Consider the following 18309-nt stretch of genomic DNA (forward strand, 5'->3'; position numbering starts at 1 on the left):
CTTTGATTGCAAAAACCTCAGAACCACTTTGTTCCAGCTCCAAAAACCTTGTCTCAGGACCCAGCTCTCTTGCATTGTCCAAATACAGGTTATACCCTTCACTTGCTTCAGCTAAGAGCCCATTGTCTCCTTGTTCTTGAGTTAGAGCAGCTTGAAGAGGATCCTCAGTGTTCAGCTCCTCTAGCAACTCATCAGCCAACTGATCCATTGTCTCAACATAGAAACATTGACCCTCAATGGTGGGTTTCTTCATCATCTCATTCACATCAAACTTGAGCTTTTCAGACCCAAGTTGAAGCTCTATTATCCCACCTCTTACATCAATAATAGCTCCTGCAGTTGCTAAGAATGGCCTGCCTAAGATTAAAGGATCTACTGGTTCCTCATCCATTTCCAGCACAACAAAATCTGTTGGAACCTCAAAACCACCTATCTTGACAGGTAGATCTTCCAACATACCAACAGGCAATCTAACTGATCTATCTGCAAGGATAAGAGAGATCCTTGCAGGCTTGAAAACTCTAAAGCCCAGCTTCTTAGCTATGGAGAATGGCATCAAGCTGACTGATGCTCCTAGATCACAAAGACATCCAAAGAATAGAAGAGGTCTAATGGCACAAGGGAGTGTGAAGCTCCCTGGATCAGTTAACTTCCTTGGAATGGACTTCTTCTGAATGATAGCACTACATTCATGACTTAGTACTACCATGCCTTGAAACTCTTTTGTCTTGTTCAGAATGGCATCCTTCAAGAACTTCCCCATCTTTGGCATCAATAAGAATGCATCAATGAGAGGCATAGTGAGTGGTGTCTCTTTGAGTGCCTTCTCAAATACAGCTCTTGCCTTGTCCACTAGTTGCTTCTTGAATCTCCCTGGAAATGTGAGCTTGGGTTGGTATGGAGGTGGTGGCACATATTTCTTCTCTGGTTCTGGTTCCTTTGCTACCTCTTTACCCTTTTCTGCCCTTGGTTTCTCAGCAACTTGATCATCTTTTAAGGCTGCCTCCCCCTCAGTTTGATCATTGTCCTCAATGATCATTTTGTTGTTCTCAATACCAGGTAACTCTTTTCCACTCCTCAGTGTAATGGCCTTGGCATATTCCTTGGGGTTGGGTTCTGGTTTTCCAGGTAGGTGACCTTGGTTCCTTGAGCTTGAGGCCTGGTTCTGCTTCAGTTCCTTGATTTCCTGCTGCATGGCTGCATTCTGGCTTGCAAAGATCTGTTGACCCTGAAGTAGTTGTTACAGAATACCAACCATATATGTACCCATCTGTGGCTGCTGTTGAACCGTTGGTGGCTGAAACTGTTGTTGAACAGGCGCTTGCTGTGGAAAGTTGGAATGACCCTTGAAAGTTGTTCTTGGGAACAAAGTTCTGTGGAGCTTGAGAATTGGGATACACCTTGTCTTGTGGGTTAGCTACATTGGTGTTCCTGTAAGAAAGGTTTGGATTGGCATTACCATACTGATATCTCTGGAACCTCTGATTCCCAATGTAGTTAAGCTCCTCTTGGGTGAGACCCTCTTCACTTATGTTCTCAAAGATTTAAGATGGTTCCTCATACTCTCCAACAAAATGCATTGGCTTGTGAGTTACCAACTTCAACTTGTCTAGTTCACTTCTCAACTCCTTAACTTCTCTGGTGAGTCTCTGTTCTGAGCTTGAACCTTCAGACCTATTTGATCTGTCATAGTCTTCACCATAAGTATCATTGCTCAGTGCTAAGTTCTCCACTAGCTCTAAAGCAGCATGTATCTCTTTACCCAGAAAGTTCCCATTGGAAGCAGTATCCAGCTGGTTTCTAATCTTGGGAAGAGCTCCTCTATAAAGTGTGCTGAGAAGAGAAGCCTCACTAAACCCATGGTGTGGGCATTTGTTTGTGTAGCTCCTGAATCTCTCATATGCTTCACCAAAACTCTCATTGCTGTGCTGAGTGAAGCTAGAGATTTGGTTCCTCAGTTTTGCAGTTCTGGAGGTGGAGAAGAACTTAGATAAGAAAGCATGCTTGCATTGCTCCCAGGTTTGAATGGAGCCTCTTGGAAGATTCTTCTCCCATTGATGAGCTTTGTCTCCAAGACTGAATGGGAATAGTCTTAGCTTAAAGCTGTCTTCTGAAACTCCATTTATCTTTGTCAGATCACACACCTTATCAAATTGATCCAAGTGTTCCAAGGGATCTTCCATTGCTAACCCATGGAACTTTGAGTTTTGGACCATATTCAGCAATGATGCCTTCACTTCAAAGTTGTTGTTTTGCACAGTTGGTGCCTGAATACCAGCTCCATACTGATGAGCATTGGCCCTGTCATTCTCTCCAACATAGACTTGGGGTTGCTCATATCTTATTTGTTGTTGTTGGAAAGGGTGGGGTTGGTGGTGCACTTGTTGTCTTTGCTGAACATTGGCCTGATGCCTCTGTTGATGAGCTTGAGCTTGTCCCTGGTGGACATAAGCTTGTTGATGGTGCACCTGTTCCTGATGAACATTACTCTGATGAAGCCCTTGACCAACTCCATTACCAGCTCCATTACCCTGAGCCTGTTGCTCCTGAACTGGTTGTTCTATATCTACCACGTGATCTCTTTGTTCTTCCATCTCAGCCTGATCAATCTGTCTACCACGTCTGTCCCTTCTCCTCCTTGGTACCAAAAGGTTGATATTGTCGTTGAGAGGGAAAGGAGGACCACAGCTTCTTGATCTAGACCTGGTGTTCATACACTTGAAATCACAAACAGAACTTGAAGGGAATCAGTAAAAACAAGAAAGTAAGCACTTGATCTCAAGAACAGATCAGAGCTTAATGCTAAACAAACCACAATTTGGCAACGGCGCCAATTGAGAGACAAGACTTTTTAAGGTCTCAGGGCTATCAATCCCCTTGTCAAAGTAGCACAAAGAGGTTTATCAATACAGATGTGGAGTTAGACACTAAGCTATGTGATCAGGTTCTTAATTCAAGCAAACAAGAGTGGGTTTTGATTATCTAGAGACAACTACAAACTTAAACAGAATTAAAGACTAATGAAATGATTAAACAAGAAATAAACAATGACAAGTGATGAGAATGTATGAATGATGATGAGAAAGGTCTTAGACATGATAGTGGATTAGGGTGCCTTTAGTGATAAACTAATAAGCTAATGAATCATATGATCAAGCAAACCACTCAACATAAACATCTTTAATTAAGTTAATCCTCTCATGAAGGTATTAACTCCTATGCTAAAACAGTTTCTAACCCAATCATCATCAGTGAAACATGAGTTAACAAGCATTAAGAATCAGTTTAATCTGTCATTTAAGCATATAAACAATCATTCTCATGATGAATAACACTTAAATCTCTAACAACTTTGGTTCAGGCATTTCATCAAACACTTTTGGTGCATGAAATGCCCAGAATCTAGACCACATATGATTTGTATGGATCTAGCATAGAGAACAAGTTGTAGAGAATGGAATATGCATGATCTAACCCCTAAGCTCACTAATCTACCACTTAAGCACCCTAATCTACATATCTAAGACCTTAATATGGGATTACTCACTAATCATGATCAACACACTAAATCCTTTGCAAGATGTGTTGTTAATCATGATTAAAAATGTGATTTGATGATAAGAAATGATGGAACCAGATGAAAAGAAACTCCAAATCGATATTAAGCTCTAAAAACAAAGTGTATCAAGTGTTTTTTCACCAAAGAGGAAAAGAAACTAAAAGTAGATAAAAGGTGTTCTCCAAATTATGTCTAAAAACAATATATAGGAGTCTTGGGCAAACCGGATCAACCCGGAACAAACCGGGTACTGACCCGGCCTTGATGGGTGAAGATGGGTTTGCCACGGTCTGGTGTGTTCTTGGTGTGACCGTGGCAACCTAACCGTGTCAAAGCTTTCTCTTGTGTTCTTGGTCGCCTTTTGATGCCACGGTCTGATCAAACCTCGTCCGAATCCCGTGGCATTCAGACCGTGTCAAAAACCGCATGCATGTAAAATCCTTCCCAGCCAAGTATTTGATTGCCACGGTCAAGCTCCAGACCGTGGCATTCAAACCGTGTCAAAACCCGAATGCATGTAAACGTTGCCCCCCACCCATCTTCTGTTTGCCACGGTCAAATGTAGACCATGTCATGAAGCTCGTGCCAATCGCCGAAGGTTTGCAGAAGTTGCCACGGTCAAGTCCCAGACCGTGGCATTCAGGCCGTGTCAAATGCCGAATGCTTGCAAAGTTCCTCCCAGCCAAGTGTTCGTTTGCCATGGTCAAGTGTAGACCGTGGCATGAGGATCGTGTCATTCGCCGAGGGTGTGCAAAATTTGCCACGGCCAAGTGTGGACCGTGGCATTCCATCGCGGCATGTTTAACTTAGTCATTCTGGGCTGTCTGGACGAACTCGCATTCCGGTACGCGTTTTGGCCGATAAAGTCTACCCACGGTACGTGAAAATGGCCGAGAAAAACCTTCCTGGTCAGCGAGAATGGCCGAGAATCTCCTTAAACCCAATTTTACCACTTTTCAAGCTTGATCACCATTCCACCTCCTGGATTCATCTTTGCAGCTCCAAATACACCTGATAAACACCCAAAACATGCAAAGACTCATTGGGACCTAATGCATCTCCTAAGTTCTAAAACAAACCCTAAAGACCTAAAATGCATGGAATAAAACATGATTTAGAATGAATTATGCAACCTAAATGATGCAAATTATGAACATATCATTTGGCCAACAATTTTATAATGAAGAGCACATCCAGATTAGTTCAGAGCAATTTTATACATCAAAAAAAATATTGGACCAGTTCAAAACAATTTCTGCACTATAAATCATGCTCTAATGACGGAAACGTTTCGAGAAAGTACAGGACAAGCGAATTGAGGAGGACGAAAATGGTAGGATTACTGTGAATTTTCGAAAACAATTTTAGCATCAAGAACACATCCACAGAAATCCACAGCATTTTACCACACCAAAAACAGAGATCAAACCAGCTCAGAACAATTCTTGCACCATAAATCATGTTCAAGAGGACTAAGTTCCCAAAAATTTTGAGAATCAGCACAAGAACAGCAATTAAGTACAGGGGTTTCTTTCTAGCTCATTTACAATCTAAATCCCAAGGTTATAAGTTCCTCTAACAGTTCAGTTACCGATTTCAAAAACATTCCACTCAGAAAACTCACAACAGAATCGGTTCAGGTTCAAGAGCAAGAGGGTTTCGTTTATGAATGATTACCTTGGAATTAAGTGAAATACAGCTAAATACGTTTGCAGGAGCAGAAAGTAGAAAGAAAACCGAGCTCAATGCAAAAAGAATCAAGAGAAACCGAGCTGTATTGAGAGAGTTATGGTGTTTAAAAGTTAAGGGACAAAGAGGCAAGCCTGGTCGGGAAAGAGAAGACATCTAGGTCTTGTTCCCCGGTGTGAGACAGCTGGGTATGGAGTGTCTTTGTTGACTTTAACCAAGTATATCCTTTGGACCGCTGGGTAAAGAAGTGCATCAAGCTACACCGAACGGCTTTTTCCCGGTACGATGCTCGGTGTCGCTCAACCGCATTTTCGAGAGATTCTACACCGAGGTAAGTCCCTCAGGTGCCCGTCTCGGTGTTATCCTGTGTGGTCTTGGGAGGTTCAACACCTGCCTGCTTCTGCCCAGTGATGTGGTCGGTGCTGCACACTTTTCTCGATCTGGGTTAAGCAACGGTCACTGCATCGCCGATGTTAATCTCGATGTTGCACGGCTCGGACAAACGTTTTGTTTTACACCGGCCGAGGTTTCTCGATGCTGGCCTCAGTGTTGCCCAACACGGCTTACTTCTGGATTTTCACCGGCCAATTTATCTCCATGCTATCCTCGGTGCTGGACGTTTCTTGGAGAAAAATGTCCACACCGAGGTGTCTTTGGCTGGTGCTGGCCTCGGTGTTGCCCAACACGGCTTACTTCTGGATTTTCACCGGCCAATTTATCTCCATGCTATCCTCGGTGCTGGACGTTTCTTGGAGAAAAATGTCCACACCAAGGTGTCTTTGGCTGGTGCTGGCCTCGGTGTCACCCTGATCGGATCCAAACCCTTAACAACCTCACTTGTTCACTTGTTTTTGCACCACTTTTCTTTGGATAAACTTGGATGCAACTCCTTAACACTCAATAGACCTGAGAACACTTAACAAAGACATCAAAAACATCCTAAAAACATGAAAAGAAAAGATTAAAAAGACATTTACAAAAGATAAACTTGGGATGTCTCCCAAGAGCACTTTATTTAAAGTCACTAAGTTTGACTTTGAAAACCTGTTTAACAGGTTGGTGGGTCATCAAGAGGAACTGTGGAAGCCTCCTATCTCTTCTCAGAAACAAGGTAATGCTTGACCCTTTGTCCATTCAAAACAAAACCCTTTCCATCTTTTCCCTCCAAGACCAATGCCCCATAGCTTCTAACTTCTAAAACCCTGAATGGTCCTGACCATCTTGACCTTAATTTACCAGGAAAGAGCTTGAGCCTTTAGTTAAACAAAAGAACCAGGTCTCCCACCTTAAACTCCCTCTTGAGAATTTTATGATCATGCAAGATCTTTGTTTTCTCTTTGTATATCTTTGCACTCTCAAAGGCATTGAGTCTGATCTCTTCAAGTTCATGCAACTGGAGTAGCCTATTCTCTTGGGCTGTCTTAATGTCAAAATTCAACATTTTGACAGCCCAAAGAGCCTTGTACTCAAGCTCTACTGGTAAGTGGCAGCTTTTTCCATAGAAGAAGTGTGAAGGGAGATGTGCCAATATGTGTCTTGAAAAGCAGTCCTATAGGCCCAAAGAGCATCATCTAACTTCTTGCTCCAGTCCTTCCTTGAATAGTTCACTGTCCTTTCCAAAATGGCCTTGATCTGTCTGTTTGAAACCTCTACTTGGCCACTGGTCTGAGGGTGGTATGGACTAGCTATCTTGTGCTTGACACCATGCTTCCTTAACAGCCCCTCTAGAGTCTTGTTCACAAAATGAGAACCTCCATCACTTATCACCACTATAGGAACCCACATCTTGGGAAGATGGTGATTTTAAAGAGCTTGACCACCACTTTAGAGTTATTGGTTGGGGAAGCAACAGCCTTAACCAATTTGGACACATAATCCACAGCAACAAGTATGTACTGATTCCCATATGAGCTCACAAAACGACCCATGAAGTCAATACTCCAGCAGTCAAAAAGTTCCAATTCCAAGATGGGATTTTGGGGCAATTCACTTCTCTTAGAGATGTTGCCTTGTCTCTGGCACTGATCATAGCTTGACACAACCACATGAGCATCTCTGAACATTGTAGGCCACCAGAACCCTGATTGTAACATCTTGGCCACTGTCTTGAAAGCTCCTAAGTTACCTCCATAAGCTGAGCCATGACATTCCTGTAGCACTGGTTGCATCTCTTCCTCAGCTAAGCATCTCTTATACAGGTGGTCCTTGTTCAGCACATATAAATAAGGTCCTTGTTCAGCACATATAAATAAGGTTCATCCCAATGATACCTTTGCACTTCTTTGAAGAATCTCTTTCTCTTGTAGGCATCTGGTTCAGGTGGCTCTACACCACAAGAGAGATAGTTAATAATGTCTGCAAACGAAGGTAAACTCCTCTCTCTTATAGCATCAGCCTGTTCCACCTCTAAGTAAGACTTCACAACCATTAGATGCTCTTCAGGAAGTGAGTCATCTAGAGGGACATCTGCTTCCATTCTCAGCCTAGAAAGATGGTCAGCAGCTCCATTTTCAATGCCCTTCTTGTCCTGCACTTACATATCAAAATCTTGCAGGAGTAGCACCCAACTCAAGAGTCTAGGCTTGGCGTCCTTCTTAGTCATGAGATATCTGAGGGCTGCATGATCAGTGTACACAATGAGTTTTGAACCCACAAGGTAGCTTCTGAATTTATCAAATGCAAAAACTATGGCCAGCATCTCCTTTTCTGTCGTTGCATACTTTTCCTGAGCATAATCAAGGGTCTTACTGGCATAGTAGATCACATGAAGTTTTCTGTCCTTCCTCTGGCCAACCACAGCTGCAACTGCATAGTCTGAAGCATCTGTCATCACTTCAAAGGGTAATTTCCAATCAGGAGCCTGGACAATTGGTGCACTGATCGATTCCTCCTTGATCTTCTTGAAAGCTTCCTCACACTCAGCATCAAAGAAAAATTCAACCTCTTTGCACAACAGCCTAGTCAGAGGCCTAGCTATCCTTGAGAAGTCTTTAATGAACCTCCTGTAAAACCCTGCATGCCCAAAGAAGCTTCTTATCCCCTTGACTGAATTTGGAGCTTGCGGATTCATCATCAATTCCACCTTTGCTCTGTCCACTTCTATTCCAGCTTCTGAGACCTTGTGCCCCAACACTATCCCCTCCTGAACCATGAAGTGACATTTTTCCCAATTTAACACCAAGCTGTGCTCCTCACACCTCTCCAGGACCTGAGACAGGTTAGACAAACAAGAGGAGAAAGAGTGTCCATACACTGAGAAGTCATCCATGAATACTTCCACTTTCTTCTCAATCAGATCCGAAAAAATAGACATCATATAACGCTAGAAAGTAGCTAGAGCACTGCACATCCCAAATGGCATGCGCCTATAAGCAAATGTCCCATAGGGACAGGTGAATGTGGTCTTCTCTTGGTCTCTTGGATCTATGAGGATTTGAAAGAATCCTGAGTAACCATCTAGAAAACAAAAGAAGGGATGGTTTGCAAGCCTCTCTAGCATTTGGTCAATAAAAGGCAAAGGAAAATGGTCTTTCCTAAAGGCTGCATTGAGCTTTTTATAATCTATACACATCCTGTGTCTAGTTATATTCCTTGTGGCAATTAGCTCATCCCTATCTTTTTTTATCACTGTCATTCCCCCCTTCTTGGGCACCACATGTACTGGTGAAACCATCTAGAGTCTGAGATTGGATAAATTATCTCAGCCTCTAGGAGTTTGAGAATCTCTTTCTTCACTAGCTCTTTTAAGTTGGGATTGAGACGCCTTTGGTGCCCAATGGATGACATAGATTCCTCTTCTAGGTGAATCCTATGAGTGCATAGGGAGGGTGAAATACCCTTTATGTCATCCAAAGAATAGCCAATGGCTCTCCTATGTTTCCTCAACTCTTCTAACAAGTTATGCTCTTGGTCCTCTAACAGCTTATCATTGATAATGACATGATAAGACTCATTGAGACCTAACAAAGCATACCTGAGCCCCTTGGGAAGAGGTTTGAGTTCCAATTGTGGTGCTTTAGATTCATTCCAATCCTCTTCCCAGCTGGCTTGGTCTGGTCCTGACCCATTGCTGTTGTTTAACTGCCCCTGTTCAGACACCATTTCTCCTTGCAAACCCACTTTCTCTTTGTCTTTTGAACCTACACCGGGTACCACATCGAGATTATGCACCCCGGTGTTGGTTCTAGCTCCCATGGTCTCGTCAAAAACTTTCAACACCGGGCCTGATATAGCCGGTGTCTTGCCCGGTGCAAATCTCTGTGCATTTTCGACTCATTTTAAGCCGATTACAGCACCTGGAAGATGCACCTCGGTGCTAAACCCAAAGTCTCATCTTCTAGATAGCCATACTCACCATGTTCCTTTGTTAGAGTTATTTGGAGAGGGTCCTTAAGATTTAACTCCTCCAAGAGCTCATCAGCTAGCTCATCCATGGTCTCTATGTAGAAGCATTGTCCTTCTATGGTGGGTTTTTTCATCATGTCCTTGATATCAAAATTCAGCTTTTCTTTACCAAGTTGTAGCTCAATGATGCCACTTCTTACATCAATAATTGCTCTTGCTGTGTTCAAGATAGCATCTTTTAGAAACTTTCCAAGCTTAGGCATCATCAGAAATGCTTCAATAAGAGGCATTGTAAGTGGTGTCTCATTAAGAGTCTTCTCAAAGAGTGCCCTGGCTTTATCTACAATCTGCTTCTTTAATATTCCTGGATATGGGAGCTTAGGTTGATAGGGAGGTGGTGGAACATAAGGCTTTTCTGGTTCTGATGGCTTTTCCACCTTTTTGTCCTTCCCTTTCTTTGATCTTTCAGCTTCTTGATCATCCCTTGGGGCTGCCTCCCCACCAATTTGATCATTGTCGTCAATGATCACATTGTTGTGCTCTATACCTGGTAGCTCTTTGCCACTTCTCAATGTAATGGCTTTAGCATACTCCTTTGGGTTTGGTTCAGGCTTACCTGGTAAGCCACCTTGACTTCTTGAAGTGGAAGCCTGATTCTGTTTCAGCTCCTTGATGTCTTGCTGCATAGATGCATACTGACTTGCAAACATTTGTTGACCCTGAAGCAGCTGTTGTAGAATCACAACCATATCTGGCCCCATCTGCTGCTGCTGGTGAACCGGTGCTGACTGAAACTGATGCTGAACCGGCGCCTGCTGCTGAAAGTGTGGTGGACTGAACCCTGGTGGTTCTTTTGGCTGCTGCTGTGAACTGAAACTAGAACCCTGAAGTGGTTGCTGCTGATGCTGACTGTAACCCTGATTCTGAACAAACTGATTCTTAGGTTCAAAAGACCCTTGAAAGTTGTTCTTGGGAACAAAATTCTGTGGAGCTTGAGAGGTAGGGTAGACTTGGTCTTGTGGGTTGGCTACATTGGGATTCCTGTAAGAGAGGTTTTGATTGGCATTGGCATATTGATATCTTTGGAACCTCTGATTCCCAATATAGTTTAGATCTTCCTGAGTAAGACCCACTTCACTAAAGTTCTCAAAGCATTGAGAAGGTTTCTCAAACTCTCCTACAAAGTGCATTGGCATTTGAGTGGCCAATAACACCTTGTCCAGCATGCTTTCAAGTTTTTTAAAATCTTTCTGATACCTTTGATCCCTGCTTGAACTCTTACTCCTATTGGCTCTATCAAAGTCTTCTCTATAAGTGTCATTGCTTATTGCTAGGTTATTTACCAACTCTAAAGCAGCATGAATCTCCTTCCCCAGAAAGTTTCCATTTGATGCAGTATCTAGTTGATTCCTGATCTTTGGAAGAACCCCTCTATAAAGTGTGCTGAGAAGAGAAGCTTCACTAAACCCATGGTGTGGGCACTGGTTTGTGTAGCTCCCAAACCTCTCCCATGCTTCGCCAAATTTCTCATTGCTATGTTGAGTGAAGCTGGAGATTTGGTTTCTCAGCTTTTCTCTTCTGGAATTTGAGAAAAACTTAGACAGAAATGCCTGCTTGCATTGCTCCAAAGTTTGAATGGAGCATGTTGGAAGATTCTTCTCCCATTGGTGTGCTTTGTCACCAAGATTGAAGGGGAATAATCTGAGTTTGAAGCTGTCCTCAGATACTCGATTTATCTTTGTCAAGTCCCAAACTTTATCAAACTGGTCCAAGTGTTCCAAAGGATCTTCCATTGGCATTCCATGGAACTTGGAGTTTTGGACCATATTCAGCAAAGATGCCTTGACTTCAAAATTGTTGTTCTGCACCGGTGGTGATTGAATCCCTGCTCCATACTGATGAGCATTGGCCCTGTAATTATCTCCAACATAGACCTGTGACTGCTCATATCTCCTTGGTTGATTTTGGAAGGGCTGTTGGTGGTGAACCTGTTGTCTTTGCTGCACATTGCTTGGTTCCTTTGCTGATGAGCTGGAGCTTGTCTCTTGTGGACATAGTGATATGTTTATAATTTGGAGCATTTAGGTTGTATAATTCATTCCAAATCATGTTTTATTTCATGCATTTTAGGGCTTTAGGTGTTGTTTTAGGGCTTGGGGATTGCATTAGGTCCCAATGAGTCTTTGCATGGTTTGGAGTGTTTATCAGGTGTATTTGGAGCTATTTGGAGCTGAAAATGTGAAACCAGGAAAAGAAATGGTGATCAGAGCTTTAAAAATGGTTAAAACAGCCTTTTGGAGGTTCTCGGCGCTGGCCTGTACCGCAGGAAGCTTTTTCTCGGCGATTTTCATGTACCACCGGTGGATTTCTTGGCCAAAACACGTACCGGCTGTTCAAGTTTCTCGGCCAAAATTCCCGGGTGCAAATACATTTCTAAAATGGCATCACCGAAAGGTCTTTCCGTCCGATTCAGTCTTTGGGGTCTTCATCAAAGATCAAGATAATTGAGTCTAGATCTAAGAAAAGTTGTACTCGATGAATTTGGAGAAGCGAGCTTAAAGATACGGCCACCGGAAGACAGACCTCTCTCGAGTCAATTCCGGATCAATCCGATACGTCTGGGAAGATCACCTGTACGGGGAGTTTTAACGTCCGATTTAGATTATAGGGTCCTCATCAACATTGGAGATAAGAAGGTTACGGATCCATAACAGGTCGAGTCATTGGATTTGGACTTGTGACCTGAAAGTTAAGGTCACCGGAAGACACACCTGTCTCGCGACAGTTTCAAGACCGAGACGATGAGTCACAAAGATTGCGTGGGACGATGGCTTTCCAGTCTGATTCAGTTGCCGGAGCCTTCATTACGATTCAAGTTCTTTGAGTCCTATTTCCAGAACTTCTGAGATCATCCAGTTTGGAGCTGTGTGCTGAAAGATACCATCTCCGGAGTGAACACTACTCCAAGAGCTTCTTTTCGATTGTTTCATTGTGCTGCAGAGATGAGCCGTCCAGGGAACCTTCCACTTCCCAAGCTCTGAAGGTTTCTTCACCAAAGTTTGAGGTATTAGACTACTATTTCCACTGAAGTTGGAATCATGCCATTTGGATTCTTATCCTGGAAGTTACGCTGCCCCGAATGCGAAGTGGCATGCGACTTAGGCATGCGAGTTGGCCGAGCAGCGAACTGAACCGCTGATATGTCTATATTTTACATCATTTAGAGTGCATTTTAGAGTCCTCATCTTGTGTTTTCCCATGTAAATTGAGTCTCTAGGCATGAAAATAGGATTTAGGGCTTGCATTAGGTCCCAAAGAGTTTTGCATGTTTTGAAGTCTTTATCAGGTGCTTTGGGAGTCATTTGGAGCTTGAGAAGAGGAGCAGAGAAGAAGACGGTGAAGAAAAGGGTCAAAAATGGTGAAAACCGCTTGGAGGAATTTCTCGGCCAAATCGCGTACCGGACGGACAGAAACCTTGGTCAAAATCCTTACCGATCGCTCATTACCGGCCAAAATCCTTACCGATCGTTCAACCTCGACCAAAAAGCTTACCGATCGCTCAGCACCGACCAAAATCCGTACCGATCGACCAAAGTCAGCCTGGGTCGAAGATCAGGCGTAAATACCGCGGGATGAGTTTTGTCCGAGGCGAAGGAATTTTTACGACCAAAAAGCTTACCGCGGTACACAGCCCTCGGTCATTTTCCTTACCGCGGGAAGCTTTTCTCGACCAAAATCTGTCCTTGTCCACGCGTCTCAAAGATCTGCAATCCGGGGAACCTTCCGGTCCGAACCAGTTGGCGGGGTCTTCAGCAAAGTTGGAGATAATCAAACAAAGATCCCAGAACAGTTGGAATCATCCAATTCGGACCCGTGGGGAGAAAGATACAGCTTCCGGAAGGTGCACCAACATTACGCGCATCCGAGAACCGAACGGCGGAGCACAAAGATCACGGCGGACGGAACCTTTCCGGACCGAACCAGCTTGCCCGGTCTTCATCAAAGTTTGAGATCTGTGAAAGACCTTTTCAGAACAGTTGGGGTCGCTCAATTCGGACGAGTGGTTTGAAAGATAAAGTCTCCAGAGTTCACATCGGTCCAAACAGCTTATTTTCCGGTGATTCCAATGCGGTTCAAAGATGTGAAATCCAGGAAGCCTTCTACTTCCCAAGCTCCGACGCTTTCTTCATCAAAGTTCGAGCTTATTGAGTCATCTTGACTATGGGACTGGTCTCAGTACATTTGGAGTCGTGGGTTGAAAGTTACTGCTTCCGGAAGGCGACATGGTCAATACGAGCCCAAATATGTTGCAATACGCGCTAAGTGTTTTCTCAGGGCTCGGCATCATTACCTCGACATCGGCCAAGTCAAGGCTCATATTTTGGGAGTATTCTGAACTAGGCCTCGTGCTGACACGTCGGCACGTTGGAATCAAGGCATGCACACGTAAGAAATGAAGCTGGAAACAACTAAGTGTTGAACGTGCACCTCGGTGTAGCGACCTCGGCGTGCATGCCGGACCCTGTTCGCCCAAACCCCTCGACTACCAAGCGCCTCGGCATTTCATGCCGAGGTCCATTGTCACGAAGACAGAATCAAGAACAAAGCTGCCTAAGAACACACACGTGAAGATGGATCAAAGACTAGGGTTCATGCATGTTCTTGATGAGTTCTTCACGAGATCTTCGTTTGGATCTGGACTCACGTGCACTCCTCGACATGAAGACCTCGGCTTCACTCTCCGACACACCGTGGCACTCACCCATCAACCCAAGAACGCGGTTCAGTACCTGGTTTGTTCCGGGCTGACCCGCGACACTTTACCTTTGCTATATATACATTTTGAGACTAAAAACCTAAGGATCTGATCTCTTATCTGTTTTTAGCTTTAAGAACTTGCCTCTTTGGTGAAACTTGATGATTCTAATCTGATATCTCGTTTTTGCATGAGAAATCTTGTTCTTTCTTTATTTCTTTTATCATCTAACATTAAACTCCTCATCATGACCAGCTACACGTCTTGCAAAGGACTCAGTGAGCTCGTTATGATTAGTGAGTAGTCGTTTAAGCGGCTTTAGATGAGTAGATTAGGGTGCTTTCAAGGTAGATTAGTGGGTTTAGGTGTCTAGTCTTGCATGTTTCATTCCTTAACCGACGAGATCTCTAGGCTGGATCTAAGCACATCACTTGAGGTTCAGATCTGAGACATATCTCGCATCAAAAGTGTTTGTAGAAATGTCTGAACCACTCGGTTAAGGGTTTAAGAGTCTTTCATCGCGAGAGTGATAGTTTGTTCTCTTAAATGACATTTTTGAACTGATTCTTATTGCTGATTGATTCGATGCTTCTCAAAAGACATTTTTGGTATGAAGGAGGATCAATTTAGATGCTTAATACTTTCATGAGAAGATTAACATGCCTTGAGTTCAAAGTTAAATGAAACCGCTTGATGTTTTGATTCATTAACCCACTAGTTGAACATTGGGAGCACCCGAGTCAAGTATCTCGTCTAAAGTCTCTTGCTTTATTACATATTATCATCATCTGAATCGCTTAGTTATCATTTGCATCTTTGTTTTGTTTGATTCTCATCATTTACTTTACTTACATGCTTAATCGTTGTTATTTAGCTTAGTAAAACCTTCACCTTTTTATCTTGACTTAAATAAACAAACAACATAGACTAGTGTCTCGTTGACAAGTCTGGATTGACACCTCTTAGTACTACTTTGACAAGGGGATTGATAGCCCTGAGATCTAAAAAGTCTTATCTATCAATTGGCGCCGTTGCCAACTTGTCGGAGCATTAGTCTTTTGTTTGTTCTTGAGCTCAAGATTTTAACTTTCTTTGTTTTACTAACTTCTTTGCAAGTTCTTGTGTTGCTTTCAGGTGCATGAAAACCAGGTCTCGGAGCACAGAACCGCCTTTACCGTACAACGACAACATCAACCGGATTGAGAGGCGAGCTCGCGAGAGGGAACGGCATTTTGAACGACTTGGAATGGCAGAACAGCAAAGGATCGAGCAACAGGCTCAAGAAGCCGAACACCAGGCTCAAGAAGCCGAACACCAGGCTCATGCTAATCAGGCGCAGGCAGGCAGGAATGAACAACAAGCCTATGTTAACCAACAACAGGCTCAAAGGAACGAGAGGCTTGCTCAGCAAAACCAACAACAAGCTAATAGGAACGAGCAACAAGCCCACCATGTTCATCCGCCACCGCCACAAGCTCAGAGACAACCTCCTCCGGTCTTTGTTGGAGAGAACGACCGAGCTAATGCGCACCAATACCGAGCTGGGATTCAAGCTCCACCGGTTCAAAACAACAACTTTTAGGTTAAAGCTTCCCTGCTCAATATGGTGCAGAACTCAAAGTTCCACGGTCTAGCCGGAGAAGACCCCCTTGAGCATCTAGATCAGTTTGATCGGGTTTGCGACCTAACTAAGATCAATGGTGTCTCGGAAGATAGCTTCAAGCTACGCTTGTTCCCATTCAGCCTCGGTGATAAAGCTCACCAGTGGGAAAAGAACCTCCCGAGGGGTTCTATACAAACCTGGGAGCAGTGTAAACTGGCGTTCTTATCAAAGTTCTTTTCCACATCACGCACGGCTAAGCTCAGAAACCAGATCTCAAGCTTCACGCAGCACAACAACGAGAGCTTTAGCGAAGCTTGGGAACGGTTTAGAAGCTACACTAACCAATGCCCCCACCACGGCTTCTCAGAGGCATCCCTCTTGAGTACTTTATACCGAGGTGCACTCCCCAAGATCAGAAACCAACTCGATACAGCTTCAAATGGAAATTTTCTTGGGAAAGAAATCAATGCGGCAATGGAACTAGTCGAGAACCTAGCCATGTCTAATGATACTTATGGCGAAGACTTTGATAGAGTAAACCGTACAGAGGGCTCCAATGAAGAACAGCGTATGAAAAAGGATATAAGAGAGCTTCAGAGCAAGCTTGACAAGGTTCTGATGGCAACTCAAAAGCCAATACACTTTGTAGGCGAGTTTGATGAGCAAGGGCCAAGTTTTGACAATGTTAATGAAGATGGTCTAACTCAAGAGGAGCTGAACTACATAGGGAATCAGCAGAGGTATCAGCGGTTTAACAACTACAACAGTAACCCAAACCTCTCATACAGAAACCCGAATGTAGCTAACCCTCAAGACCAAGTGTACCCTGCTCAGCAACAACAACAAAGCTATGCTCCAAAAGCTCCTTTTCAGAATACCTTCCAGCCCAAACAACAGTTCAGTGGGCAACAGCACGGCTACACTCATCAGAATCAAGCGGCTCAGGGTAACAACTTCACCAGCCAACCGCAACATCACAAGTTTCCACCAGGGTTCAATCCGCAGCCGATGGGTAATCAGCAACAGAATCAGGGAACGGGTCAGAATCAGATGGGAAACGATGTCTGTGGGATCTTACAGCAACTGTTACAGGGTCAGCAGAGAGTTGAGAGCCAGCACGCGACAATGCAGCAAGATATCAGAGAGCTTAAGCAGAATCAAGCCTCTACATCATCCCGAGGCCCGGCTTTACCAGGTAAACCGGAGCCCAATCCCAAGGAGTACGTGAACGCCATTACATTGAGGAGTGGCAAGGAACTACAAGCTCCGAAGCCTAAGACTAAGCTCATTGAGGCCAATGAGAAATTAGAGGGGGAGGCAGCCTCAGGTGATGCGTGTAAAGAAGCAGATTTTGAGAAAGAACCGATCAAGGACAAAGGAAAAGAGGTGGAAAAGACAACTGAGCTTGAAAAGCCATACGTTCCACCACCACCTTACCAACCCAAGATACCGTTCCCAGGGCGTTTCAAAAAGAAAATCTTAGACAAAGCCAAAGCGGTCTTTGAGAAACACTTGGAGAACACACAACTCACCTTACCCATTATAGATGCTTTCTTAGCTATACCACAGCTTGGGAAGTTTCTAAAGGATGCAATCCTCAACAAGACAAAGGAGCTCCAGGGTATGGTAATACTGAGCCATGAATGCAGCGCCATAATACAAAGGAGGTCTATACCAAGGAAGCTATCCGATCCGGGCAGCTTTACCTTACCGTGTGCTTTAGGTCACTTGAAGTTCTCAAACTGCTTGTGTGATCTAGGAGCTTCTGTGAGCCTAATGCCATACACGGTGGCGAAGAGATTGGGATACAAGAGTTACAAGCCGGCCAAGATCTCTCTTATATTAGCTGATAGATCGGTTCGCTTACCGGTGGGTTTGCTTGAGGATTTGCCTTTAAGGATCGGTGAGATAGAAATCCCCACGGACTTCATAGTTCTTGAGATGGACGAGGAACCATTGGACCCTATCATCTTGGGCCGACCGTTCCTAGCGACCGCAGGAGCCATTATAGATGTGAGAGGAGGAATGATTGAACTACACATCGGTTCCGAGAATATGAAGTTCAATGTGAAAGAGATGATGAAGAAACCGACCATTGGAGGTCAGGTTTTCTATGTGGAAGTGATGGAGGAGCTAGCTGATGAGCTCCTGGAAGATTTGAACGCAGAGGATCCGTTACAAGTGGTCCTTACACGTGAACAAAGCGAGCACGGGTACTTGAACGAGGAAAGCGAGGTGTACAAGCAACTTTTGGACCAACCGAAGGAACTTGGAGCTGAGGCTAGGTTTTTGGAGCTCAGGAAGAGTGGCCTCGACATCTTAGACAGCGGGGAGTCCATGGGAACAGAGGAGACACCT

The 18309-nt window shown here is 44.0% G+C and overlaps 3 non-coding genes across 3 annotated transcripts; 2 read left to right on the forward strand and 1 right to left on the reverse strand.

Moving 5' to 3' along the window:
* Positions 1–1854: 1854 nt before the first annotated feature.
* LOC112083622 lies at positions 1855–1961 on the forward strand. Its single transcript, XR_002897758.1, has one exon. It is a non-coding gene; the product is annotated as a small nucleolar RNA R71 (small nucleolar RNA).
* A 9095-nt stretch (positions 1962–11056) lies between these two features.
* LOC112083672 lies at positions 11057–11163 on the forward strand. Its single transcript, XR_002897808.1, has one exon. It is a non-coding gene; the product is annotated as a small nucleolar RNA R71 (small nucleolar RNA).
* Positions 11164–16206: 5043 nt separating this feature from the next.
* LOC112083801 lies at positions 16207–16313 on the reverse strand. The gene has a single exon (XR_002897929.1). It is a non-coding gene; the product is annotated as a small nucleolar RNA R71 (small nucleolar RNA).
* Between the last annotated feature and the right edge of the window lie 1996 nt (positions 16314–18309).

The sequence above is a fragment of the Eutrema salsugineum genome, unplaced genomic scaffold, assembly GCF_000478725.1.
Source record: "Eutrema salsugineum unplaced genomic scaffold, Eutsalg1_0 scaffold_6, whole genome shotgun sequence".
Taxonomy (NCBI): Eukaryota; Viridiplantae; Streptophyta; class Magnoliopsida; order Brassicales; family Brassicaceae; genus Eutrema; species Eutrema salsugineum.